Source organism: Mustela lutreola, chromosome 7, assembly GCF_030435805.1.
Source record: "Mustela lutreola isolate mMusLut2 chromosome 7, mMusLut2.pri, whole genome shotgun sequence".
NCBI classification, from domain to species: Eukaryota; Metazoa; Chordata; class Mammalia; order Carnivora; family Mustelidae; genus Mustela; species Mustela lutreola.
The window spans coordinates 151758282-151784665 of record NC_081296.1 but is presented as its reverse complement, the minus strand read 5'-3'; positions in this window follow the sequence as shown (position 1 = coordinate 151784665).

Below are 26384 nucleotides of genomic sequence, written 5' to 3'. Positions count from 1 at the left end.
CTCCTAACTTTCAAAAAGCATTCATTTTTCTATTTGTAGAATTGCATCAGTTCTTTTCCCAGATCACAGGTGTTTGGAGTGACTTGATAACCATCTAGCTGAACTCCAGGGACTAGCTGCAATTATGGTCCCCTTCCTCTCCCCATCCCCTGAGATGGTCCCCATCTCAACTTTTCCTCCTGCATATACATTTAAGTGGGAACATGCTTGTTTATAATTCTCTGATGAACTGGCCCTTTTATTGCTGGGAAATGGTCCTCTTTATGTGTAGCCCTCTTTATGGTTTGTGTGTGTGTGTGTGTGTGTGTGTGTGTGTGTGTGTTTAAGTGGATTTTGTCTGATCGTAGTGTAGCCATTCACACTTTTATCCATTTTCATATTTCTTCCAAACTATTTGTATCTTTGAGTCCAAAACGTGTCTGTTGTAGACACCACATAGTTGGATCTTGGTTCATTTTTCAGACCATCAGTCAATCTCTGCTTTTTGATTGGATTATTTGATCCATTCACATTTAGAGTTACTGTCAATGTAATTAGATTTACACCTGCCACGCTGCTTTTTGTGTTCTAGGTCTTGTGTCATTTTCACGCTTCTCTTCTATTGCTGCTTGACTTTGTTTAAAGTAGATGTTTTTGAAGGAGAGGAAAAGGGAGTTGGGGGAAATTGGAGGCGAGTAGAACCATAAAAGACTGTGGACTCTGGGAAACAACCTGAGGGTTTTGGAGGGTTTTGGAAGGTTTTGGGTGTTGGGAGGGTCTGGTGGTGCGTATCATGGAGGGCATGTACTGCATGGAGCACTGGGTGTGGTGCATAAACAATGAATTCTGGAACACTGAAGAGATAAAATAAAATTTCAAAAATTAAGTGGATGTTTTTTAAATGCAACATGAAGACTCATTAATTTCTTTAACAATAAAATTACATATTTAAGTTATTTTTAGTGGTTTCCCTAGGACTTTCGTATATACCTCTTATTAGAGTGTCAGGGTCTAGCTCGGATCTATGTTGACTTAGTTCCAACAAAATGCAGAAACTTTGCTCTGCAATTGCTCCATTCACTCCTGCTTTTTAGTCTATCATTATACATCTTGCCCCTACTTATGTCACAAACCCAACAGCACACTGTTAAATCATTTTGTACAATCATGTCTTTTAAAGAAGCCGAGGGAAGAGGGGAGGCAAGTGTATATCGGGGGCTCCTTATTTTAACCTTACTGCCCCTCCTTTCATATCTCTTGTCATTTCCTTCCTCCAACAGAGCTTTCCCCATCACTTCTGTGCTGTTATTATCAAATATATTACATGTGTATGATGTAGGCTTTCCGATACAACGTATTATTTTCTGAAATGGCTTTTTAAGTAAGTCAAGAGAAGGAAGAAGAAATATGCAGTTATAGTCTTCTGTAATTACCTGCTTAATTACCTCTACAGACACTTTGTTTATTTGCGTGGATCTGAATTACCATATTATCATCTTGTGCTACTTTCTTTCAGTCTGAAGAACTTCCTTTAGTATTTCTCGTGGGCAGATTTGTTAGCAACTAATTGTCTTTTTATTTAGGAATACTTTTATTTCACCCTCGTATTTTAAAGATACTATTGCTGGATACGAGATTTTTAGTTGGCAGATTTTTCCTTTCAACACTTTGAACATTTCATCTCTTTGCCATCTGGTCTCCAATGTTTCTAAGTCAGCTGTTAATTTTATTGGGGTTCCTTTGTATGTGATGAGTTGTTTTTCTCCTGCTGTTTTCAAGATTCTGTCTTTGTCTTCGATGTTTCAATTAGCATGTGTTTTGGCGTGTGCCTTTGTGTTTATCTTACTTGGAATATTGAGTTTCTTGGATATGAAGTTAATATTCTTCACAGGTTTGGGAAATTTCCAGCCATTAGTTTTCACGTATTTTTTCTACTCCATCTTGTACTCTCATTGCATGGACATTGGTGTGCTTAATGGTATTTTACATTTCCTTGTGGCTCTGTTCATTTCTTTTCATTTTTTCCTTTCTATTCTTCAAGTCATGTAATCTCCATTGACCTGGCATGAAGTTTGTGGATTCCTCTGCCAGCTGACAGATGCTGTTAACTCCCTCTAGTGAGTTCTTCATTTTACTTAACATACTTTTCAACTCCAGGGATGTCCCAGTCACCATATCCACACTTAACACCTGGATCTTGGTTTCTAGTACAGTTCTCCAGTAAAAGGAACCTGAGATCTCGGAGGAACAGCTGACTCCAGGGCTGTGTCAGCGATGACACAAGAGATGTCTGGGACATGCTGTAGTGCAGAAAGTACAGAAGGAAGGAAGAACCCCACAGAGATGGAATTTTGCCAAAGGGACACAGGAGCCAAACTTAAAGAGCTTCTGATGGCCAAAGCCGGAATACTTTGAGCATTAAGATAAAGTGGTACAAGATTATAGACCAAAGCATAAAATAAATACCTGTGAGTCCATACTGATCTAAGTAAGTAACCGAGTAAATACCTACACTAGGGAGAAGAACCAAAGGTCCTATGGAGAAGAATCCCAAAGAATTATGTCTATACTCCCTCCTTCTTTCCCCTTGAGTGTGGGCTGCTCCTGGTGGCTTCCCTCCAAGGGGTGAAGCTGGAAAAGTGGGAAGAAGAGTGAAGGTCAAGGAGGAGCAGGGGAGAGGCCCGCGGAGCAGGGGAGAGGCCCGCGGAGCAGGGGAGAGGCCCGCCGAGGGCGGCCTCAACCAGGTCCTCACAGCCAACGCAACAGTGGTCATTCATGATGATCGCCACCACCCTTCCTGTAATGTAGTGAAAGGGGCTCTTTGCCCAGAACCCGTGGTCGGTCATTAGAAACACACCAGGCAAATTTTAGTTAAGAGCTGTTCCATAAAATATCTCTAATTCTTCCCATGTTTGAGCTCTTAAATTTATCTTCCAATCCCTTTCTCTGTTTTGCCATGATTTCCATGTCACACTTTTGCGCTTTGCTCCTATTTTTTATTCTTTATCTTCCAGGCCGCCGATTTGGGTCTAAACAGTGATCATCATGTCCTTCAGTCTGTCTACCAAAATTATTCTTTTTAACTCCAGTAACAGAACGACAGGCATCCGGCCTCTTGAGGGCCTTCCAAGTTGTTCAGTCTCCTCTTGTTGCCCCAGGGGACCCGGAGCCAGCACCCACTAGGGGGAAGGAAGCAGGCAGAGTGGAGGGACAGACCAAGCTTCCAGAACCCCCTGCCCCCGTCTAACCTGGGAAGTCATATCGCACCTCTCTCAGACACCCAAAGTCTATGCCCTTGGCTTGGGGTCAAAAGACGAGATTGCCATCATGAGGGCTGAGGCCAGAACCACCTGTTTCCGACGTGGCAAAAACGGTGCGTCTCTGATTCCATCAAGGACGACATGTTCTGAACATCAGTCAGTTAATGTCTCGTGAGTCACAAATTCTGAAACAAAGTGCCACGGAGTGATAGCTTTTCTGTCCCTACAGCGGTGACCTGTTAGGGACCATTGGAGCAGAATAATGAGAAACGCAGGGATGCTGGGAGCCACCTCCTGGAACACCGTCCGAACGCCTTCAGAGAAGGTCCTCAGTGTCAAGGAGAGGTGGGCAGAGAGGCTCAGGGAATAGCCATTAATCACAATACTGTAGGTTGTTTTTTTTTTTTTTTTTTAAATAACTGATTCATTGACTATCTCCTTCCATCTTCCTTTATCAACTCACCCTTAACCTGTGATCACTACACGGGTCAGACGTCCTCCTACTGATGACTTCCAAATATCTTAAATGAGCTGCGGACCCCTGAGTGCTTCCGACCAGCTCTCCACTGGCAGAGCCTGGCACCCCCAAATACTGTGTGAATTCAACTCACATCCGTGACCCTGGACTGTACCTCTTCCTTGTGGGGGGAGGGGTGGCATTGAGCAGACAAAGAAGACAGAATGTGGGAAGCTCCAGAAGACCAGTTACAACCCCAGCCGTTGCTAGACTCTGCTCCTTGTGGACTGTCGTCTGGGAAATGAGCCCTTTTAGGGGCAGCTGGGGAGGGGGGCCCCATGTGCTGGAGACGCAGGTGAGCCCTGAGGCCGGGGCTGAGGGGAGGAGGGCAGCTGAGGACCCAGAAGGACCCTGGGATCTCTAGACTCTGAGCCCATCATAACAGGCTGCTTCCCTGGGAGACCAGATGAATCTCCACCAACCTTTTGCTCTGAACAGAAATAAGTAGTTTGGTCTCGATGCAGGAGCGTCTTTGGCAATAAATGTCTAGAGAGTGGGTCTGCCCTCCTCCCGGAGTTTGCCCGTGAGCTGTCTGGGCAGAGGGCAAGGCAAGGCAACCCAAGCTCCAGGGGTCTTGGGGGCTGGCGGGTGGGCGGCAGGCGGCGGGTGCACACACACCAGAAGTGACGACCAAGGGAGTCACTAGGACCACACACGTTTCGTGCCAGGAACTAAGGGTAGAAAATTCTGCTGGGAGGTCCCTGTGTGTAATTCACGTCGTGGGCAAGTCTCAGGAGAGAAGTTGGTGGTCGTTTCAGAGGAGGCAGAGGGCATCTGACTCCACCCCTCCGTGCTGGGAACTCAGGGGTACGAGGCCTACCTTCATTCACGAAGGACAACTACTGTGAAGCCACCTCAGATTCCTGGCTTCCCGCTGAAGTCAGGGACGGCGGGTGTGACCGCGCTCACAGCCTGAGGGTCAGGCCGGTGTCCCAGGACAAGCAGCAGACAGACGTGTAAGAGCGGGAGCGAGATGCAGACTCATCTGTGGAGACCACGTAAGTCTCTACATAGACACGTTTCTCAAGAAACTTTACAGTTAGAACTAATAAGGTTTGATATAAGGAGATATAAAAACCCACAGCACTGCTACCCGATCGCCAACACTAATTGGAAAATGCAATAGAGAAAAACCACAGCGCTCACCACAGCGACAGAACCCTGCTTAGCAGTAAATCAACACGCACGGCATCTCAAATGAGAAAATATTAAAATTTTATTGGGGGATGGAGATGAAATTTAAACGGTGGGAGAGAACGACCATGAATAGGAAGATTCCATTTTAAATGTTCATTTTTTCCTGTAAGGTCTTATACATGAAACACAGTTTCATTTACAATCCTAACAGCATTCCCTGGGGCCCCTGATCAGGTAGTTACTGCCTCGCACAGATGCCGAAGGACCGGGAAGAGTCAAGTTTGAAGGCGGGGCAGGGAGTAGAGGGACTGGTCCCGCCAAACGCGGAGCCTCTGCTGGGAGCCGGCCAGGACGCGTGGAAGACCTCCCTGGGAAACGCGGAGCTCGGAAGCATTTCGAAGACGTGGCCTTACGGCTTTAAGACAAGATTCTTAAGCAAGACACGCAATTGTAACCGAAGTCAGGTACATTTGACTGTCTCTTGTGCGTGCGGAGCCACCTGCCACAGAAGGCACTGCAAACCAAGTCGAAAGTTAAACAAGCCACAGATCAGGAGGAAATGTCTTCCATACACATAACAGACCAATGATCATTGTGCCTCATATAGAAAGAGCTTAGACTAATCAATAAGATGATACAGAAGGGGAACGAACCACAAGTAGGAACTTGCAATTAACAGAAGTGGAAACGGAATATCCCACAGGGGACGAAAGGCCCCTGTCCCTAGTAATCAGGGACCTGACAGAAGCAATGGGGGTGGTGGCCGGCTCCCGGCGGGGACAGACCCCGCGATGCCCATTCCCCCCAGGGCTGTGCACAGCGTGGGACCGGCAGGGGGGCGGCGGCGGGGGACCGCGGAGCGCGATGCCGTTGGAGAGACGGCGGGAAGCACGGATCTCTGCTCAAACAACACGGAGGCGCGGGCGGGGGCAGCGCGGGCCGACACAGCCTGGGTCCGGGTGTGCGCGCCGTCCTGCCGCACGGCCCTGGATGTCCCGGCCGCGCCATCAGGAACGCGCAGGGGACAAAGAAGGTGGACCCGGAAGGCAAAGGAAAAGGCTGCGGAGAAGCAGGAGACAACAAAGGCCCTAAGGAAGCAGACGCCTGCGGACGGCGAGCCCCGCGCTGGGGCCGACGAAAGACGAAGAGGCCGTCAGAGACGCGCGGGCCGGACGGCTGGACCCGCCCCAAGGACACTTGTTCCGTCCACAGATAAAACCCGAACACCTGCGAGCCGGCCGGCGCTCGGGGACGCCCCACTCGCACCCGCAGCGCGGGCAGCCGCACGTGGCACGTGAGCCAGGGCGAGACTCCGGAGGTTGCGCAGCCGGCGGCGGGGCTGGGGGTGTGGGGTCCCGGGCAGGGGGCGTGAACGCGACGACTGGGTGCACGAGAGCTTGGAGAGAAGGAGGCCGGGGTCCGGGGTCAGCGTGGCAGCCGGCACGGGGGTCGGGAGGCCGTGTCCTCCCAGCCAGGATGGGGCCCGAGGGCTCGGCTGGGTGGACGGCGGGGCCCTGCTGCATGGGGCTGGAGGCGGTGACGGTGTGGGGCGTGGGGTGCAGGCAGGGGCGCGGGGTGGAGGGCGCAGGAGGAGGAGGGGTCTGCGGGCCCCGTGGCCTCCCCTCTGTGGGGAAGGAAGGGAGGGAGGGGAGGAGGAACAGGGCAGAAGGGTGTCCCGCAGGGGTGCGTGAACATCAGGAGAGCACAGGTGCGGGACGGGGAGTCAGACCTTATCACCCACCGCGGTCCCTTCCGGAAGGTCTGGGAGAACCACCCACCCCCCCGGCTTGTGCAGCTGTGGGCAGAATTCAGTTCCAGGCGTTTCTGGACAGACGCCCCCACGCTCCCCATGGCCGCCAGGTGAAGATGGCTTTAAGCTTCTAGAAGCTTCCCACAGCCCTCGGCCCACAGAGGCCTGGCTCCATCCCCAAAGCCAGCAAGGCCAGGTCAGGTCCTCACACTCACAAAGGGCTGGTGTGACTCGATGGTGCCGACCAGATGGGGCCTAACTGTTCCCACCTCCAGAGACCCAGCTCAGTCCCACCTCTGAGGCCCCGTCCCCCCGCGCAGTGGCTCTGCGCACACCCCAGACACGTGGCCGGGCACGCTTCTCCGGCCGCAGGTGGAAGGGGGAGCCCAGGGAACGCCGCAGGACGGCGACCACAGGTGATCTCCGCGGCACTCGTGTGCGCTTCCCCGTGGCTGAGAAAGCTCATCACGGCAGAAAGGGAAGTGTGCCACGTGGCTCCGGACGGGACGGCAGTGTCCAACACCGGGTCGGAGCACGGCCAGGCCAGCCTCCCCTGGGTGCGCTGGCCAGTGTTCGCGCGGATCCTCCCACGCCCATCCGAGAACGGGGCTCCCTGGGAGCGTTCACGTCCCGGAAAAGCTCCGTGAGGAAGTTCCCCAATCCAGGGAGGGGTTGGGGAGGGCCTGCGGGGCCCAGCGATGCTACTTCCATGGGGAGGGGGTCCAGGGCCGGCCCCGTGGGGTCAGGACGGTCACAGCACACACCGTCCTCCAGGGCCGAGGAAGGCCGGGCAGGCCGGGCAGGCCGGGCAGGCGGCAATACTTGGGGCATATGAGACAGCTGGTGTCCCCACGGTTCCCCCGAGGAGGCCGGAGCTGCAGCCCAGTGTCCCCATCAGAGGCAGGGAGGCTGCACCGCAGGAGGGGGTCTTTTCCCACCAGTGCGTGGGGGTTGCCCGCAGGTGTCATTTCTCCGGTGCGTCCTCACCTGCCCATGTTGCCGGCCGGCAGCCTGTGGATCCCAGCGGTTTGAGTTCACGGCTGTGCCCCACGCGTCCTCATGGCCGGTCCCAGCGCTGGGCCCAGAGCCCTGGGATCTAGCCACAGACACCTGGCACAGACACCGGGCTGCGCCATGTTCCCTCCTGGTGGCGGTGCCTTTCTTCCCTCAGCTCCTGGCAGGTGGCTTTGGGCCCCCCAGAGCCCGCCGTGCTGTTGGCGGTCTCAAGACCGGTGGGACTCTATCTCCGAAGCTGGTGGCCCTCCACACCGAGTGTGTGCTTCCTGACGGTTGGCCCCCCTCAGGCATCCTGTCCCCTCGTGCTGGAGGCTTTGCCCCCAGTGGGACAGCGGGGCGGCCGGACACCCAGGCGTGAGGGCACCTGCTCACAGTGGACGGCCCTTACAGTGCAAGGGTGCAGCCGCCTCGTCCCGCAGCGGTGACTACACTGCCTCCCAGGGCCTGGAATCTTTCTCCAGAAACACCCTTGTATGTGGCTGCGGGGCTTAGGGCAGACGAGGGCCAGTGGTGTAGACTGCTCAGCTCCTGCTCCCAGCGCTGACGCCGGCGAGGGCAGGGGCAGGGGCCTGGGTCTGTCCTCTGCCCTCCTTACCTGTCTCCACCACCATCCTGTGTCAGGATTACAGTTCAGTCCGACTTTAAGTCATTCCCGACTTGACTCAGCTCTGCTCGGTGTGGTGCAACCTCCATCTCTTTCCTGCCGGCCGGTCGTCAGCTCCGTCGAACTCAACTTCTGTTTTATCTGGTTCCTGTGCGCAGCGGCCGGCCGAGAGCCAGGGGCAGCGACGCGGGGAGAGTCCCACCTGGAGGGCAGCAGGGAGAGGCCGGCAGAGGGCGGATGGAGGGTGGAGGCCGCGTGGGCCTGTCCCATCCACGGGGCACGACCAAGTGTGGCGCAGGGTCCCCGCGGTGCGCCTGGGGCACCACAGGTGGGCAGGTGCCTGTGGGCAAGGGCGCGTCTGAGCCCATGGGCGACGGGTTGGCACACAGGAAGCCCCATTCTTCGCCCTAAGCCTCCACGGAGATGCCAACATGTTCCCATGTGCTGTGAGCTCCTCGAAAGGGACGCGGCCACGGTGGCCAGTCCCCCCGGGGAGACTCAATGCACAACAAGCCCAGAAACAAACTCACCTCTTCTTGCCTTGCGGGCGACCGATTTCCATCTGGCTCCGCAGAGCGACCCCAAAGTTGACTCTCAGACTCTTGGAGTAGGAGCAACTTGCCAGGGAATCTGAGGACGCAAATTCAATTCTTCATTATTTATGAAGCGACACGGACGAGTTTATTCCTCTGATTACTCACTAATCATTCCCCATAAATGCGGGAACCGACAAAATCCCACAGAATCAATAAGGTGGTAAGTTCCGCGTCTAAATCAGGCGCCCAGTCTTCTTGAGTAAACCTTTAGGTAATTTACAAAGGCTGTTGAATTTTATAGTAAGTGTTTTTCAAACCAAGCTGGATTCTAAACAATAATGACTTTTTAATGTGGCTCTGTGATTACATTGTCACAGTGACATACGGGGGCTTGGACTGCATCCGAAATGAGGCTGGTGTGAATTACTCGCCGGCACAGCCCGGCGTGGCCCCAGGTAAAGCAATCTTCATAAATTACCCTCCAATCCGGGCGGCCTGGCAGGCGAGGTCTGATGCCAATGTTGGCAACTTAAATTTCCACAGACAATTTGTAAACATGTTCCGCCCTTTGTTCCGGAGCCGTGGCCACGGCCCTGCAGCCCGGAGCGCCGGCGGACCCTCCCGGGTCAGCCTGCCGGGCCCTGCTGTGACCTTGGTTCGGGTCTCCGGGGCGGGCAGTGCACGTGGCTGCTTGCGTAGGGCAGGAAAGGCAGCTAACGCCAGGCGAGCTGCTGCTGCTCCGTGCGGCGGCAGGGCCTGGAGGGAGGCTCTTCCCCGTCCCTGTGGCTTAGTGACTCCTGGCCCTGCCGGGAAGGGCTCTGAGGCCCTGCTGCCCCCCAGCTGGAGGCCTGCCCACCCTGTTTCCTAACTGCCGAGTGACCCCACTCGGGTGCCTCGGTGGCCCAAGGCCTGTGCCCGACATGCAGCAGGACCCAGAGAGATGGATGGGGCCCAGTGAGGACAGGTTTCTCTCCCCAACCCTCAGTCATCCTCAGGAGCATGGGAGCTGGGCTGGCCACGGGTGGTCAGACTTACGGGATGCAGACACGCCTGAGTCCAGAGCCCCTGGGGCAGGGCCATGGGCCCAGCGAGACTAGGAGGATGGCCATAGGCTGTGGAGGTCCTGGGAGGCGGAGGCTGCACTATGGGCTGGAGCGGAGCCTGTCCTCAGGTCGGGGAGCCCCCACACTGCCCCCCACAGCCTGCACTCTGGCCCTCCGGTGCTCCCCACCCCTTGGGAAAACCTCAGGGCGGGGCCGGCCTGGGCCAGAGCCACTCCTGCTGGTCTTCCCGCTGCCCCCACCTGGGGGCATGTCCTTCTCTGCTTTCCTGGACCTTCCTCCAAGACAGGCCCCTGGCCCAGCTGTGTACCCAGAGCCTGGCCCGGTCGCATCAGGGGCCCGGGTTTCAGGGAGACTTTGCCAAGGTCATGTCTGCCTGGGCTTGTAGAGCCTTTGGGGATGACAGCCTCCCCCACAGCTGTCCTGCCTCCTTAAGGACAGGGTGTGCATCTCTCCATCGCCTGTCCGGGGCCTCAGTGGGGAGAGAGGGCACTGTTAGCAATAAGGTATTCATGTTTAAAGAGGCACAGGTTTAAAAAAAATCAATTGTACCCATTATCTTTATAACTTCAGGTAAAGCACGGATTTCCCAGCTTAACTTACTGACCCGTATATTGAACCGGGGAGGATGGCTCCGGGACTCCATGGCTCCCAGCTCCCATGGTTCTTAGGGGCCCTGCTCCTTCTGGGGCTACGGCGCCCATCTGTCTCCCAGCGTGGGAGCCCGTTCCCCGGATCCGTGACCCCTCCCTGCTAGAGGCTGTTCCCAAGGGAAGCAGGATGTGGCCACAGCAGTGCCCGGCTGTGGACGTGTGTCCTGGGGGGACACGGAGGGTTGAGCTGGAGGGGCTCTACTGGGGGCCTGGGGGAGACCCCAGGTACAGGCCGTGTGCACCCGGGCCTCCCGCCTCGAGGCCGTCGAAGGAACCAGGAGGAGTCCAGACGCCCAGACGCGCGCCTGAGCGAGGGTCCGCGGGCAAGACCCACGTGAGGGAAGATGACAAGTTTCTCTTTGGTGATCGGTGGGAGCGTTTTTCTGCGGCCTCCTGCCCCGGGCAAGAAGAAAAAGGCCCTTCGGAGAAGCAGCAGAGCCCCACGCACGTCTCCGCTTTAAGAGAGAATAAGGAAGAAGTCCGGAGCGAAACCGCCTTCTGCCCAGACACCTGTGGGACCCGATTTAATTTCCGTCGTCGTGGCCAGCAGAGCCGGGGGTTCTCACGGGAGGTACACCAGCGGCTTCCACCGGAGGAGGAAACGCTAAGTATATCACGTCAAAAATTAACATACGAACTTCCGATCTACGCACCCATTCAAAATCCGATTTAACAAACTGCTCTTATTAAAGTCGATTGACGAGCCTCCCATTATAAAAACAAATGAAATCCTCCCCGTCCACCAGATAAATAATCTTCTCCCCACACCTAAGCGGGAGGCATTAACTTAACGGGTAATGATCTAAATTATGTATTAAACTCAATTACTTTTTATTACCGCTTTCCAATTAGGGCGCCCTGATTGACTTGCCCGCACGCCGCCTTCTCGCGGGCTCTACCTGGTCTCCGGGCCCCAGTTCCGGCCGTGCACGCGCCGCTCTCCCCCGGCTAATGGGCCGTGTCTGCCGGAGGTCCTGCTCCTGGTGATGAATGACCAGCTACATACCCACGTGCTGGAGTCGCCCCGGCAAAGCCTTCTCGCACAGAAAGCCCTTCCTGCCTCCCGGCAGAGCCTCCCAGTCCCGATGCGTCCCCAGGCCAGGCTCTGGGGCAACGAGATGGAGGGGCTGCCATGGCTGCGGCTGTGACCAGCATCCCGACTTCTCAGAGTTACTGACCCCCGTGTTCTCCGTGTGCCGGCTGGCCGGGCCCTCCAAGCGACCAGCCTCCTGCATCACGGCCTCCGAGGGTTAGCTAAGACGTTCCTTGGAAGAACCAAGTTCCTCTGAGAGCGGTCAGGTGTTCTCATCTCCGAGCTACAGGAGTGCGGGGTGTCGGGGAGCCGGGCCAGGTGCGGGAGGCAAGCGCCCACGTCCTGGTTCCCAGGCAGAGCCTTCCCCGGGGTCCTCCCGTGGGGGGAGGGTGGGGTGCTTTCTGGGGCCTCCTGTAGGGGCCGGGACCCCTCATGAGGGTCCGGGCGTCCCCGGCACCCACGGGCAGTCGGGCAGGGATGCAAACGCAGCGCAGGGCCGTACCCGCGAGGGGGGGCTGGTCCTGCAGGTGCGGGAGGACGAGCTGCCGGCAGGGCACGAAGGCACTGAGCCCCGGTCTCCGTCCCGGGGCAGCGCAGCAGGGATGAGCCACCTACATGCGGCCCCGCCCTTCAGCTGCCCCCCACCACCACGGGCAAATGAGGGGCTGCAGTGGAAGAGCCCAGGAGCCCCCGGAAGGAGAGGGAGGCTTCCCAGGTGAAGGTGGGAGCCTGTGCCCCCCCAGGGCTGCTGGTGGCTTGTTTGTCCCCTGGCCTCTCTGATCACCCCTGGGGGGCCTATGGGGCTGCAGGGGGGCTGCTCAGGGGAAGGGCCATGAGGTGGGGTCTGCTGGGGGTGGAGCTGGCTGGGGAGCCGGGAAGAGCCTCCATGCAGGTCCCCCAGAGAAGGCTCTGGAAAGCCAGTGGCCAACGGAGCATCCGGGCGCCACCCTGCCCAGTGCCCCAGTGGGAGCCCAGGATGCCACCATGCCAGGCCACTCTAGAGGGCGAGGGGGACGAGCGACAAGCCACAGATGGGGAGCCGAGGCAGAGGCCAGGCCGACCCCTAAATTCTGCAGGGACAATGTACCCACGTCCCAAGGGGCTGAATGTCACAGCACTGGGTGAGGATGGCATGGAGAGAGGACCCCGTGGGCGGCTCTGCAGTCACGTGGGGCCTTCTGGAAGGAGCCCCTCACGTCCGTGCTCGCGGCAGAGCCGCAGCCTGGAGCCGGCAGTGAGGGGGAGAGCAGCACGTGCTGAGGCCAGCCAGGCAGGCCTGCCCCGAAGACCTCCCTTAAGTCCCTGGGGTCAGAGGACCCCCTCACATTCCAGTGAGGCTTAGACACAAAGTGTCATCCTTTTTTTTTTTTTTTTAAAGATTTTATTTATTTATTTGACAGAGAGAGATCACAAGTAGACAGAGAGGCAGGCAGAGAGAGAGGAGGAAGCAGGCTCCCTGCTGAGCAGAGAGCCCGATGTGGGGCTCCATCCCAGGACCCTGAGAGCATGACCTAAGCTGAAGGCAGAGGCTTAACCCACTGAGCCACCCAGGCACCCCACAGAGTGTCCTCTTGTAGGGGCACACGGCCACCTGTCCAGCCCCCAGCCTCTACAGCTGCTCTCAGGGGCCCCAGGGTGGGGGAAGCCGACACAATGGTCCTGGGTAGGCCACGTGTGACCAGAGAGCCATCCAGGGGCCGAGGTATGGACCGTGACGTCCGCAGCTGGTGGAGATGCGAGGCCGTGTGAGTGAGTACATGTGCGCACGGGCGCTGTGTGTGTGTGTGTGCTCCCCGTCACGGGTCTCGGGCCCCTCCCAACACCTCGAGTGTCCAGGTCCCCAGTCTGACACCTGCCCACTTGGCACAGGTGGGCAGGAAGGATCGTGGGTGTCAGCACCATGCGAGGCCTCGGGGTCCAGTCTCCGGCTTCACTCCTGCGTGGCCTCAGTGCGGTGGCACATCCTCTCCAAGCCCAGCCAGCCAGCCTCCACCTGAGCTGCGCTCCCCCTGCATGGCCCACTGTCCCACCCCTGGGGCTCCCCTGGAAGCCCTTCCGGCCACAGCGCCTGCTCGGGGACCATACATGCTCCATGCTGGGGCGCAGAGTGGCCGCAAGAACCCAGTTTCTGGCCCCTGTGCCCTCCTGAATGCTCATCCCTGAGCTGGATCCCTCCGGGCCACAGGAATGAAGAAGGCCCGGAGCCCGCCCCTGGGGACCAAGTTGCTGGGACTCCAGAGCACAGGCCAGGCGGGACGGTCCCACGGCTGGACAGTCAAGGAGTGCTGCCTGGAGGAGGAGCCTTCCGTCCACAACCTCTTCCCAAGCCTCGTCCCTTTCTGGGGGCGCAGCTCTGGGACGGGCTCAGGGGACACACAGAGAAACACCATCCCCGCCTCCATGCCCCCACCCCGAGTCTGCTGCCCCCACCCTGTCGCGCCCTGCCCTGGAGCTCGCTTTTTGTTTGTTTGATGAATTCTTCGATGTTCAAGAAAGAAATTGATTTTACTTATTCCTCCAAGCGGTCATTAGAAAAGCTTTTAATGAACACAGTAAAACCCAACTAATTATCACAATGGCATTTTACTCTAAATAAAATTGACAGGAACCACGAATATGACACATATAATTCTCCTCAGTTTATTAAACCCATTTATCACATTTTATCCTAGAGGAAACTGATCGTGTTGGTCTGTGATAATTTAACTAATATTTCCTCACTGCATCTAATATGTAAGGGGAGTTTACCGATATTAAAGTCATAATGCATGATATGGAGATGACCTTGCATTCTAATTACTGTTCGTGGTGAGGAATGGGGAGCGAGTGACTCCGTCTGCCTTCTCGATGGGAGCCGAGCGTGGAGAGGCTGGGCCGCTAGTTACCGGAGATTCCTTCTCGGTTCCGGGGAGTCGATCCCACCGAGGAGCAAAAATCTGGTGGGGGCCTGGGGTGCAGCCCCCCAAGGGCGGCCCCATGCTTCAGAGACCCCTCATCTCCATCCGCTCCTTGCATGCCCTCACCAAACCCAAGTTCTCAGCCCTGGTGTCCCCCAACACTGCGGCGGACACGCCTGACTGTGGAAAACAGGGCTTCTTTCTGGTCACTCTGGACCCTGTCCAACCAGGCATGGGGAGTCTGCTTTAGGGTCTGGCTCTGAGATGGTGCTTCAGACCATGATGCGTGCCCAGCCTCCGGCGGCCGGTGGGACCTCTGCCTCCCCTCCCCTGGCCGGAGGTTTCAGGCTGAGGTCCGCCACACTCTCGCCTGCACACGCGGGACACGGCCAAGGCCCCTCACCTGGCCACATGGTGCCCTGCTTGCCCTCCTGCATGGCCTGGATGCACACGCGTTGGTCAGGGTGAGTGGCCTGAGCGGCTGGGCGGACAGTCCCCGAGCCCGTCAGCAGAGGCCGACCGCGGGCTGGCAGCTCCCATGTGCATGTGTGGGCTCGAGGGGGGGTGTCCTGGGCTTCACCTGCGCGCATGCCTCCATGCTTCCTCACGGGAGGGACCCACATGTCTCTGGCGCGACTGAGCAGCCTAGGGACACCCGATTTCGGTGGCACCCCTTCCCGTGAGCTGACGAGGGCGCCCCCAGTATGGATCCACCGTCTCTCCACGGGGATGGCTTCTGTGCGTCTGGACAAGTGGCTGCGCCAGGCCTTCGGACCCCATCCAGACCCCGCCAGCCACCCACACGTTCCTCCTCCCACCGTCCCCGGGGGCCCTCAGCGCCACGCAGCCCGCCGTCAGCGGCCCCTCATTCAGCTCGGAAGTCCCCTTCCCTCTGCACCCCACTCCCCTCGTGGCGGCCTGGAGGGCCCCCAGGTCAGCCCTGCCCCCCGCCCAGCACCGGGGCCGCCGCGTCTCTCCCTTCACGCCTGCCAGACCCTGCGGCCCGAACGCTGCTCCGCCGTCCGACGCGTTCGGGGCGTCTCCCGCTCTGCCGGGGACCCAGGTGACGCCTGTTCCGCGCCCGTCGTCCGCCTCCCTTCCTGAGGGAGGGGCTCTGGTCACCTCCCGGAGCCCCACGTCCTGGAGGAGCGGAGGACTGCCCTCCTCTCCCCCACCCTCACCCCTCCTCTCCACCCCAGGGCTGGCGGCGCTCAGCTTTACCGAGGCAAAGGGAGGCGCAAGACCCGGCCCTCCCTGCCCTTCCTCCCTGACGGGGACCTATCCCTGTCACCTCCCTGCCGGCCGGTCTGCTCCCCGGCTCCACCTGCTCCTTCCAGGGCCTGAAGCGGAACTCCACGGCCGCGTCTCAGGGACCCCGTGCTCTCCCCAGCCCACCCGCGAAGCCCCGGTGTCCCTGATTTCCCTGCCCCTCCTCCCCACCGCGGGCGTCCACCTGCCCGTCTGTCTGTCCGTCGCTGCTCCCTGGTTCACCAGCGGCTCCTGTCTCTCCTCAAGCCCAGGGGCCCTCCCGGCCACGGTGTCCCCGCTTCCCCTTCCCCGAGACCCGTCCCCACCTGCGGCTTCAACAGCCGCTCTCCTGAGCGCCGCACCCAGAGACCAGCGGCCTCCTCCGAAGTCCTTCTCTGCACAGTCGGTTCCGCAAATCTCCCAGGTCACACGCCGTGCGCACTGGGGACAGCAGCACCCACGGGGCGCCCCTCCCCACGGCCGCACGGAGCGGCCGGGCTGTTCCCGCGCCGATGCGCACACGTGTGAACGTGTAACCGCAGCTGGTTTTGCTGCGGCAGAAGTGGAATCGCGTGTATCTAGTGGGCTTCCCGGTCGAGCGCCGTGTCTCAGGGGCCCCGCCGCGGCCGCACAGCCGGCCCGCTCTGCGGGGGGGGGGGGGGGGGGGCTCCACCCTGCGGCGGGTGCTCCCGGGTCCTGAGCGCTTCTCTGCTGCTGAAGAAGTTACTTCTGTCCGTGTCTCTTCAGCTGTTTGCTCCCATCTGCAGGCGGCCACGGTTCTTCTGGATCCTTCCGTGCGTGTGGCGCTCGTCCCAGGAGCAGACCCGGCCAGGGCGGGGGGCGCTCAGGATGGGGGCCCAGGGATGCTTCTCCTGGATGTGCCGAGTCGTGTCCTGCAAGGCCACAAGGAAGACCCCTCCTGTGCGCGGAGACGCCCCTCCACCTTCGGCGCCGCGGGAGAGGACCCATGCCTGACCTTGCTTCCCAGTCCCTGGGGAAACAGCGCCTCTGGGTGGTGTCGTTGGCACCCCCGATGGCCGGTGGAATCAGCCACTGGTCACCTTCGATTCTGCGTCTTCATGTCCGTGTCTTCGACCCACACAGTTTATCCGCTCACAACTCAGAAACCCCTGTGCAGTCTGTGCGGGGGGCAGCCCGCTCCAGACGCCAGCCGGGGCCTCGTCCTGCCCCAGACGCGCGCCGCGCTCCTCCGAGGGCTCGGCTCAAGGGCGTTCTCCTCCAGGGGAGGGGAGGCAGCCGTGGTCCGGCCGCATGCAGGGACCGCTCGGGGACACACGGCGCCGGCCTTCTCCGGCCCATGCTCTTCATCAAGGTCTCTCTCCCACGTACTCTGACTTTCTTCTGCGTCTGCCAGAAGAGTTTACGGCTTTCCTCACACAGGCTTTGTGTGCCTTTCTGCTGGGTTCTCCCCAAAGACGTTTTGCAGGTTTTCCGCTAGTGTACGTGGGGGCGGCTTCTTCTCCAGGGTTGTTCCCAGGGGGCGTGGGAAAGCTCAGGATGTGCGATGCGCGGCTTGTCTCTGACCGTCCTACTAAACTCTCTCAGTAGTTTGTTACCGCTTCCCCCCGGATTTGCCATACTTGATTACGTTGCGAGCACATCACAATTCTGCCTCTTTCTTTTTTCTCGGAGCTCTTACAAACCACGGTGCGGGTGCCGTGGGGCTGCAGGGTGCCTGCCGTGGGAGCGCGGACGTCTTCGTCTTGCTGCAGAGCTCAGCGGAGCCTGAGAGCGCCTGCTTCGGCCTGGGAGGCGGCGGCGTCTGCAAGGAGGCTTTCTGCCGTGCGGCACGTCAAGCCCACGTTGATTCTGCTTTTATGAACTATCATGGGTTACACCGGTAGATTTCGAACGTCGAGTGCCCAGGACGTCACGGAGGAGACTCGCCCTGGGCTCGACCGTTCCCTTCCTGGGGAGCCTGGCTCCTGCAGACAGAGGGACCGCCCCAGAGGCCTGAGCAGCCTGTCCCCGAACATGCGCCCACATTTATATCGTGCGCACATATCAGCAAACCATAGTTCGAGTGCTGTAAAGTGTGCCTCGCCCGTGCAGTGGTGTGGAAATGCTTGCAACTCGATTCTTCTCATTCCACATCATGCTTTTGAAATGTACCCGTGTCGACTGAGGCAACGTCCCTAAGGTGAGACGTTGCATTGTTCGGTGGTGGGAAGGAGGCACGGTGGACCGACCCCTCCCCACTAAGGAGATCCCAGAGCATGTCCGCTTTCCCACGCTGCGATCCCACCAGCGGCCTCGTCTGTGTCTGCGGGGGGCCGGCGCGCGAGGGAACCCCCCTCGCCGCAGGGAGGACTGCTGGCTCGTAGGGCGAGCGTCTCTGGCTCTCCGTGAATTTTTGGAGCAGAGAGCTTCTGACGGTGCCTGGAACGCTGTGAGCGCTAAGTGAGTATTCACCACCACCGTCGCCATCACCGTTAAGTATTGACGAGTCACCGTCGGAAGCGTCTGCGCCAGTTTACACGCCCGCCAGCCCTGGACGGAGCTCCAGCTTCCACAGATTCACGGCAGCGCTCTGTGGCCTCCGACTTATCAATTTTTTACCCTCTAATGGGTGAGAAACGGCGTCTTGTTGTTTTAATTTGTGCTTCCCGGTGTCGGCTGTGAAGTCGAGCTGCCTTTGGAACATATTTATGGCACATTGTTTTCTCCTCGTATTTATAGTTTCCTATCATTTGCTCATTTTTTTCCTATGGGGTTGCCTGCCCTTCTCTTATTGATTTTCAGGAATTATTTATGTATCTGGATGGTGATCCTTTATTGGTTGTGTGGGTGGCGGAAGCTTGTATTTCTTCCTTTATTGATGGTGTCTTTTTGCCGAACAGCATTTTACATGTTAATGTGTCGATGCGCCCAACCTTCCCTCCTGTTCTGTGCTGTTGCTGTAAGATGCTGTGTCGCCGTTGGCAGTCGGCATCGTCATGTGCAAGCTCTCACCCACCTGCCCTTCATCCTTCCTCTAGGACGTGAGGCGTCTGTTCCCCACGGCGCCCGCAGACAGTGCCGGCTCGCCCCGACCTGCCTCCTCCACCACATTCCAGGTGCACGTATGTAATGGCTGTGGCTCTCGCTCTTGCCGGAGTTTAATTATTGTACAGGTCCGTCCCGGCCTGCACCGCATCACACTCGAAAGAATGGTAGCTTGATAAAACAGGTCTTGTTCCCCGGCGGGTAATTCTCCCTCCCCTGCATCTGCAGGTCTGTCTTGGTGATTTGGGGTTCATCGCTCATGTGTCTTAATTTTGTAAATCAGCTTGAAAAGCCCATTTTGGATACAGGTTGGAAACACATCTGCTCTTCAGAACAATTTAACGAGAATGTTGTTTGTTATCGAATCTTCCCCTTCATGGATATGGTATATCTCTCCGTCTATCCCAATCATCTTTCATGCCGTCCCACAAAGCTTAACCAATAAAATTCCTATTAGGAAGGTCTTGCACAATGTGTATGACTCAGAACCCTAGAAACAGTACTTTCTGAATAACTATTAATGGCATCTTATTATATTACTTTCTCTAATTTTTGCCAGTAGTTTTTTATGCTGAATTTCTATTCTACAAGTCATTGAACTCCCTCATTTTCAGAGCCGTCTGTAGATTACCCTGAATTTTCTCTTTGAAAATGATTTGCACATAGTGATAGTTTAGTTTTTCCCTATCTAGACTCTAAAATATATTTCTTTCTCTTGTCACATGTGCTTCCCACTAGTACATGAGACATAAAGATGGAACTGGTCTAAAGGGTGGTGCAGAATTTTCTCATTACAGACTCTGTTTTCCATTGGGTTTGATCATCCTTATCAGGGTAAAGAGATCCTCCTGAGGGGCGTCTGTGTGGCTCAGGTGGTTAAGTATCTGACTCTTGATTTCAGCTCAGGTCATGATCTCAGGGTCATGAGATCAAGCCCTGTGTCAGGGTCTATGCTCAGCATGGCACTGCTCACTGCTTGGGATTCTCTCTCTCTGCCCTTCCTCCACTCTCTCTCTCTAAAAATAAGCAATATTTTTAAAAGGTAAAGTTTGATACATTCGATACTTGTGAAACCATAGCTACAATTAAACACATATCTGTCACTCCCCAAACTTCCCGGGCCCCTAGCAATCCATCCTACTTCCCCACCCTCAACCCTATCTGCAGGCAAACATGGAGACACTTTCAGTCACTATAGGTCAGTTTGCATCTTTTATGATCTTATACAAATGTTAGCATAGAATATATCCTCATTTTTTTCCCTCAGCAAAATTATTCTACGATCCATGTTGCTGCCAGTATCAACAGTTCATTCCTTCTTATGAGGGAAGAGTATTCAATTGATGGGACATATGCAATTGGCTTAGGCATTCACGAGTTGATGAACATTTGGATTGTTGTTAGTTTTGGGTGATTACAGATAAAGCTGCTGCAAACTTCCAGGCATGAATCTTTATATAGGCATGTGCTTTTGTTTCTCCGTGAGTGGAAGGGCTGGATCCTACAGCGGGTGTACAGGCAATTATTTAACAGTCTGCCACTCTGTTTCCAAAGTGGCCTCAACCATCTGTACATTCCCACCAGCAAGGCTTGGGGGTTCCAGTGGCTTCATCTCCTTGCCAACACTTGGTAGGTCAGTCTTTAATTTTAGACATTCGAGCGGGTGTGATGGGATCTCCTGTGGTTTGCATCTGTCCCGTGGCTTGTAGGGTCATTTCATGATCTTATCAGTCATCTATGATTGGAGCGAAGTGTCTGTTTACATAGTTGTCCCCATTTTAATTGACTACTTGGTTTCTTTTTGTTGAAGTCTGAGAGTATGAAATGGGGTTATGTTTGGCTAGCACAGTACCCAGCAGGGACAACTGGTCAAAAAACAGGATCCTTCCTTATTGAGCACAGATGGAGGGAGGGACAATGAATGAGTGAGTGAATGAATGAGAATGAATGAATGAGTGAGTGAGTGAACAAGTGAATGAATGAAAGAGTGAGTGAGTGAATGAGTGAGTGGGTGGGTGAAGAGACAAGTTATAATGGTCCTGCCGACACTCAGCTCTCCTACAGGGTCTGACGTCCCTCCCAGAGGGGCCTGGACCTCCCAGAAGGCTGTACCCACCAGAGGCTCTGGCTCTCAGGGTCCTTGGCGGGTGCAGTCCCCTCTTCAACCCTGAGCTCCCCCTGTACTCCTGACCTCGCTTTGCTTGGCTCTGTCCCCCAGGTCTGCATGCCACTCCATGCCCTGGGGCCCCTTCCTCCAGCCAGGGTCTTCCAGAGCCTTCTACCCCCCTCGACACCCACTCTAATGCCAGACTGGGCCCCAAAGCTGCTTCCCCACTCATTACATGGAACCCACCTGGAACCTGGGAAGTAGACAGTGCACTAGCTTTAAAATCTTGTCACATCCGCCCACCATCTCTGTGTGGTGCACGGAAGCCCTGGAGTTCAGAGCTGGGGGCTTCTAGATATGCTGGAAAGAAGTCCTTTACAGATACTTGATTTGGAAATATGTTCTCCTAATCTGCTTCCCACCTTTCAATTCTCTTAACAGTGTATTCGAAAAGCAACACTTTTTAGTTTTGTTGAAGTGCCTCTGTTAGTTTGTTCTTCCCTGAATTATTTTTGATGTCATATCTAAAAACCTGTGTAATCAATCCAAGGTCGTGAAGACTTCCTGCTCTATTTTCCTCTAGAAGTCTTAGGATCCACTTAAGATTCATTTTTGTATATGCAATGACAAATGAATCCAAATTCTTCTTTTTTTATGAATTTAGCCCCATTTGTTGGACCATCTTTTCTCCATTTAATTGTCTTTGTACTTTTGTCAAAAATCAATAGACTACTTACATTTGGGCCTTTTCTGGGATCTCTATTGTGCTCAGTGTTTAAATCAATACCATGTTGTTTTGATTATTAGCCCATCAGAGTAAGCCCTCCCACCCTACTTTTTTTAAGTAGCTGAGACCACTCCAGGTCTTCTCCACTTCCATATGAATTTTTGGAATCATTAATTTTAGAGTTTGCCAGTTCCTACTGACAGGAAAAACCTGCTGGAATTTTGATCCAGATTCCATCGATCTGTAGATGAATGTGGGGAAAATCAACACCTTAGCAACTTGGACTTTTCCCGTCCATGAACATGGTATATGTCTTCATTCAGTAAGGTCTTCCATTTCAGCAACGCTTGCTGTTTTCAGTGTGTGGGTCTCATGTATCTTTTGTCAGATTCATGCCTGAGCATGTTGTTCATGGTATTTCACATGGCATTGTTATTAAAATTCCAAGTTCTACTTGCTGTGATTATGTACATATATGGTTGATTTCTATATGTTGACCTTGAGCCCTACCATGTTGCTGATGCACTTACTAGTTTCAGTAGCTTTTATTTTGTGGACTCCATAGGATTTTTTCCTATATAGACAGTTAGGAAAGTTTTACTTATAATTTGGATGCCTTTTTTTTTTTTTTCTTTTTTGCCTTATAGCACTAGACAGAAACTCCAGGAAAATGTTGATTAAAAGTAATTAAAAATAAAAAGATGAGAACAGTCATCTTTACTATGGTCTCAGTCTTAGGAAGATGTAGTTTTTCACAGATGACTTTATCAGGTGCAGGAAGTTAGTTTTATTTCTAGTTTTCTGAGGTTGTTTTTAATCATGAATAAATGTTGGATATTGTTAAGTGCTTCTATTGAGATGATCTTATGTTTTTCCTTTTTAGGATATGAAAACTATGAAGTTCACTGATTTTCAAAGTTAAGTCAATTTTGTTTTTCTGAAATAAACTTCACTTCATCATGATATACTATTTGATAGATAGATAGATTTGATTTATTAAACTTTTGGTAAGAAATTTTGCATCTTTGTTATTAGATATATTGTTATCATTTCTTGTAATGTCTTTGATTAAAAATCAGAATAAGACCAGCTTCATCAAATGATAATAGAAGCGTCCCTCATCTTTTATTATCTGGAAAAATTTGTGTAGAATTGGTATTACTTCTTCCTTAAATAGTATTAGATTTTACCATTGAAACCATTTGGACATATAGTTTTCCTTGTTGTAAGGGTTTTAATCGTAAATTTAGTTTCTGTGAAAGATATAAGACTATGTAGACCCTCTGTTTTTTTCTTAGATGAACTTTGGTAATTTATATCTTCGAAGGACTTTTTTCACTTCTTCTGTGTTGTCAAATTTATTGACAAGAAGTTCAAAATATTGCATTTTTTCCTTACAACATCTGTAGAATAATAGGTGATGTCCACTTTTTTCATTTTTCTTGATCACTTGGGAAAATAAGTATATTGGATTTTATTCATCTTTTTAAAGAACTGGCTTTTATTCACTGGTTTTTCTTTACAGTTTCCCTTTTATTCTTCCTTTGATTTATTCTCTTTATTATTTTCTTTCTTACACTTACTGTAGGGTTTAATTTGATCTTCTTTTTCCAGTTTTTTAACTTGGAAGTTTTGATTATTGATTTAAAACCTTTATTTTCTGGGGCACCTGGGTAGCTCCACGGGTTAAGCCTCTGCCTTTGGCTTGGGTCATGGTCTCAGGGTCCTGGGATGGAGCCCCGCATTGGGCTCTCTGCTCAGTGGAGAACCTGCTTCCCCTCTCTCTGCCTGCCTCTCTGCCTGCTTGTGATCTCTGTAAAATAAATAAATAAAATCTTTTTTTTTTAACCTCTATTTTCTCTTACAATATAGGTTCTTAGTACTTAATTTTCCTCTAAGCCCCACATCAGTTACATCCCCCCTAACTGTGATGTGTCATATTTTCATTTTCATTCAGCTCAAAAGCATTCAAATTTTCATTTTTGTTTCTTGATTATTTAGATCTGTGCTCTGTTCAGTTTCCAAATATTGGGGATTTTCCAGATATCTTTCAATTGTTGATTTCTAACTTACATCTGTTTTGGCTGAGAAAGTGATGTGTATAATTCAAATTCTTTTACATTTATTGAGACTTATTTTATGGTCCAGAATATGGTCAGTTTTGGTAAATGGTATGCGTGTGCTTGAGAAGGTTGGGTCTTCTGCTGCTGTGGTGTGCAGTGATCTATAAAAATCCAGCACATGAAGGTAACTGGTAGTCTTGTCCCAAGTCTTCTCTCTTTGCTGGTTTTCTATCTGCTTCTTCATCTGCGTGCACTGATCGGTGCCCAGCGGGAGCCCCTGGGGGAGGTCTGTGCACAGTCTGGAGCCCTCTGTGTGCAGCTCCCTCCTCCCGGGGCAGTTCTCTGCACTCAGATTGTTCTGCTCTCCAGACTCTAGACACCGTGCTGCTCTTGCTTCGAGGCCCCTGGGCACTATGTCCAGACAGCGAGTCGTGACCCTGCAGCAATCATGTGATTTGTTTCCTTCCCTTTAGAAATCACTCTCTGCACTGCCTGGTTTCCAACATCTCAAAACTATTGCTTCGTGTATTTTACCTTGTTTTTTTATTCCTTCAAATGGGAGAGGACATCCAGTCCCTGCCACTCTATGGTACCACACTGTTCAGTATTTACATGGTACTGAAATGCTCTGCGGGCCAGGCTGGCATTAGAGTGGGCATCAGAGCGGAGGGAGGGGTAGAAGGCTCTGGAAGACCCCGGTTGGAGGAAGGGGCCCCAGGACATGGAGTGGCATGCAGACCTGGGGGGCAGAGCCAAGCAAAGTGAGGTCAGGAGTACAGGAGGAGCTCAGGGCTGAAGAGGGGGCTGCACCCGCCAAGGACCCTGAGAGCCAGAGCCTCTGGTGGGTAGAGCCTTCTGGGAGGTCCAGGCCCCTCTGGGAGGGACATCAGACCCTGTAGGAGAGCTGAGTATCGGCAGGACCATTATAACTTGTCTGTTCACCTACCCCCTCACTCATTCACTCACTCAATATCCCTCCGTCCATCCGTGTTCAGTAAGGAAGGATGCTGGGTTTTGGCCGGTTGTCGTGCCTGGGCACTGCACTAGCCATCCGTGGCCCCACTTGCTCCTGATCACAATTTTGGGGGCAGGTACGGTGACCTCACCATTTTACAAGTGTGGAGGCTCAAGCAGCTGGTGCCCGTTCTACTCTGGCCCCTTCCCCGGTGCTCAGAGCTCTGGGCCCTGGAACCAGATCTGAAGAGGCCTCTGAAACCAGCGTGGTTCTCAAGATAGGACTATGACATTTAAAAGTCAGGACGGAAGCTCCGCTCCCCATGATGATGACTGGTGCCAAGCCCTGGCTGGAAGCCGCTGAGAGAAGCGTCGCCCCGCCCTGGCCCCAGGCGGGGAGCTGTCGAGTCCCGCATCTAACAGAGGAACAACGAGGCGGCCTGCCCAGGCAGACAGGGCGTCCGTCATAGCCATGCCTGGATCCCACATGCCTGGTCTGCCCCGCATCCACCCGTGTGTCCCGCCCACTTCCCTGGGAGACCGGAGGAGGTGTCCGAGATGCCTGGGCAGGGAAGGGTTAAGGAAGTGTGGAACACGTCTCATTTACATGCACATTCTCCCTGTCCTTTCCTCCCACAACCCCAGGCTGGTGCGAACTGATCAATATTTCATGAAGACATGTCCTGTGACGTGGCGGGGAGGCAGGTGCACGTGGCTGGGCTCTGTGCCAAGGGAAGAGGAGGAGGCGGGGGTCCGGGTGGCCCTGGGACCCGTGTGTGGCTGGTTCCTCCTGAGCTGACCCTGCACCTGCTGCCGGAGGCCCAGGCTCCTCTCCTCCGCATAAATGAATGAAGGGATGCTGTCCCAATACCAACAGGCATAGGTTCCGAGGGACCCTGAACGCTGTCCCTGCAAAGACACCATGCATGGAGCACAGGGAAATGTGCTGCCAGAGGCCGAGACCACCAGACCAGCCAGGCTCAGCCTGGAGACACGCAGCACAGCCAGGGCCCCCGTGGGGATGCGGCTGCGGAGGGAAACAGGCGCCGGGGAACAAAGAGGGGGCCTCTCCGTGGAGGGGCATTTCAGCTGGGACTTAAATAGCAGGTCTGGGTCTTGGAGGGAGAAAGGGCAGCTTGTAGGGAAAGCCAGAGAGCTGGGAACATGGAGGGTTCCGGGCAAAGCAGGAAGGCACAGAGAATATGGAGTGACGGGGACGGCGGGCCGGGAGCAGGGAGGGACAGGGCGGCCAGGAGCCCGTGAGTGAGTTAGGGACCTTTCAGCAGGTGCGTTCCTCAGTCTCTGAGCCTGAGCCTAAGCCCCTGGTCTGCTACTGGGTCCAGGCCCCGGGGAGAGTGGTCCAGGCGTGCCCTGGGGAGGCCCCCGGCTAGAGAAGAGCCAGTGGAAATCCTTGGAGCCCAGGGGAGCGGAGGTTTCGGGTGCTGGACTGAGCTCTGACCTCTGATGACTCTTGTGGGGGGGACGGTGAGGCAGGGTCTGTCCTGGAATTGAGAGAAGAACACCCAGGTTCCCCTCGGGGCTTTCTTTGCAATGTGCTATGCAGGGGGCTGGGGGGGTGGCGGGGGACAGGCCGGGCCTCAGTTTCCCCAGCTGGAGTATGGCGTCCGGCAGGCATGTCACAGTCCCTGCCGAGTCAGCTGTAACTCTGGGGTAGGCAGGCTTGACCCTGAAGAGCATCCCACTGTCCCTGCTCAAAGGACACTGAAGTGAGGGCCGGGCGCGGTGGAGGTGGTCCTGCGGGGGAGACAGAGCAGGCAATTGCATTAAGCCAAGCTCGGGTCTCAGTCTGCAGACCTCAGCAGAGGGGCTCCCCC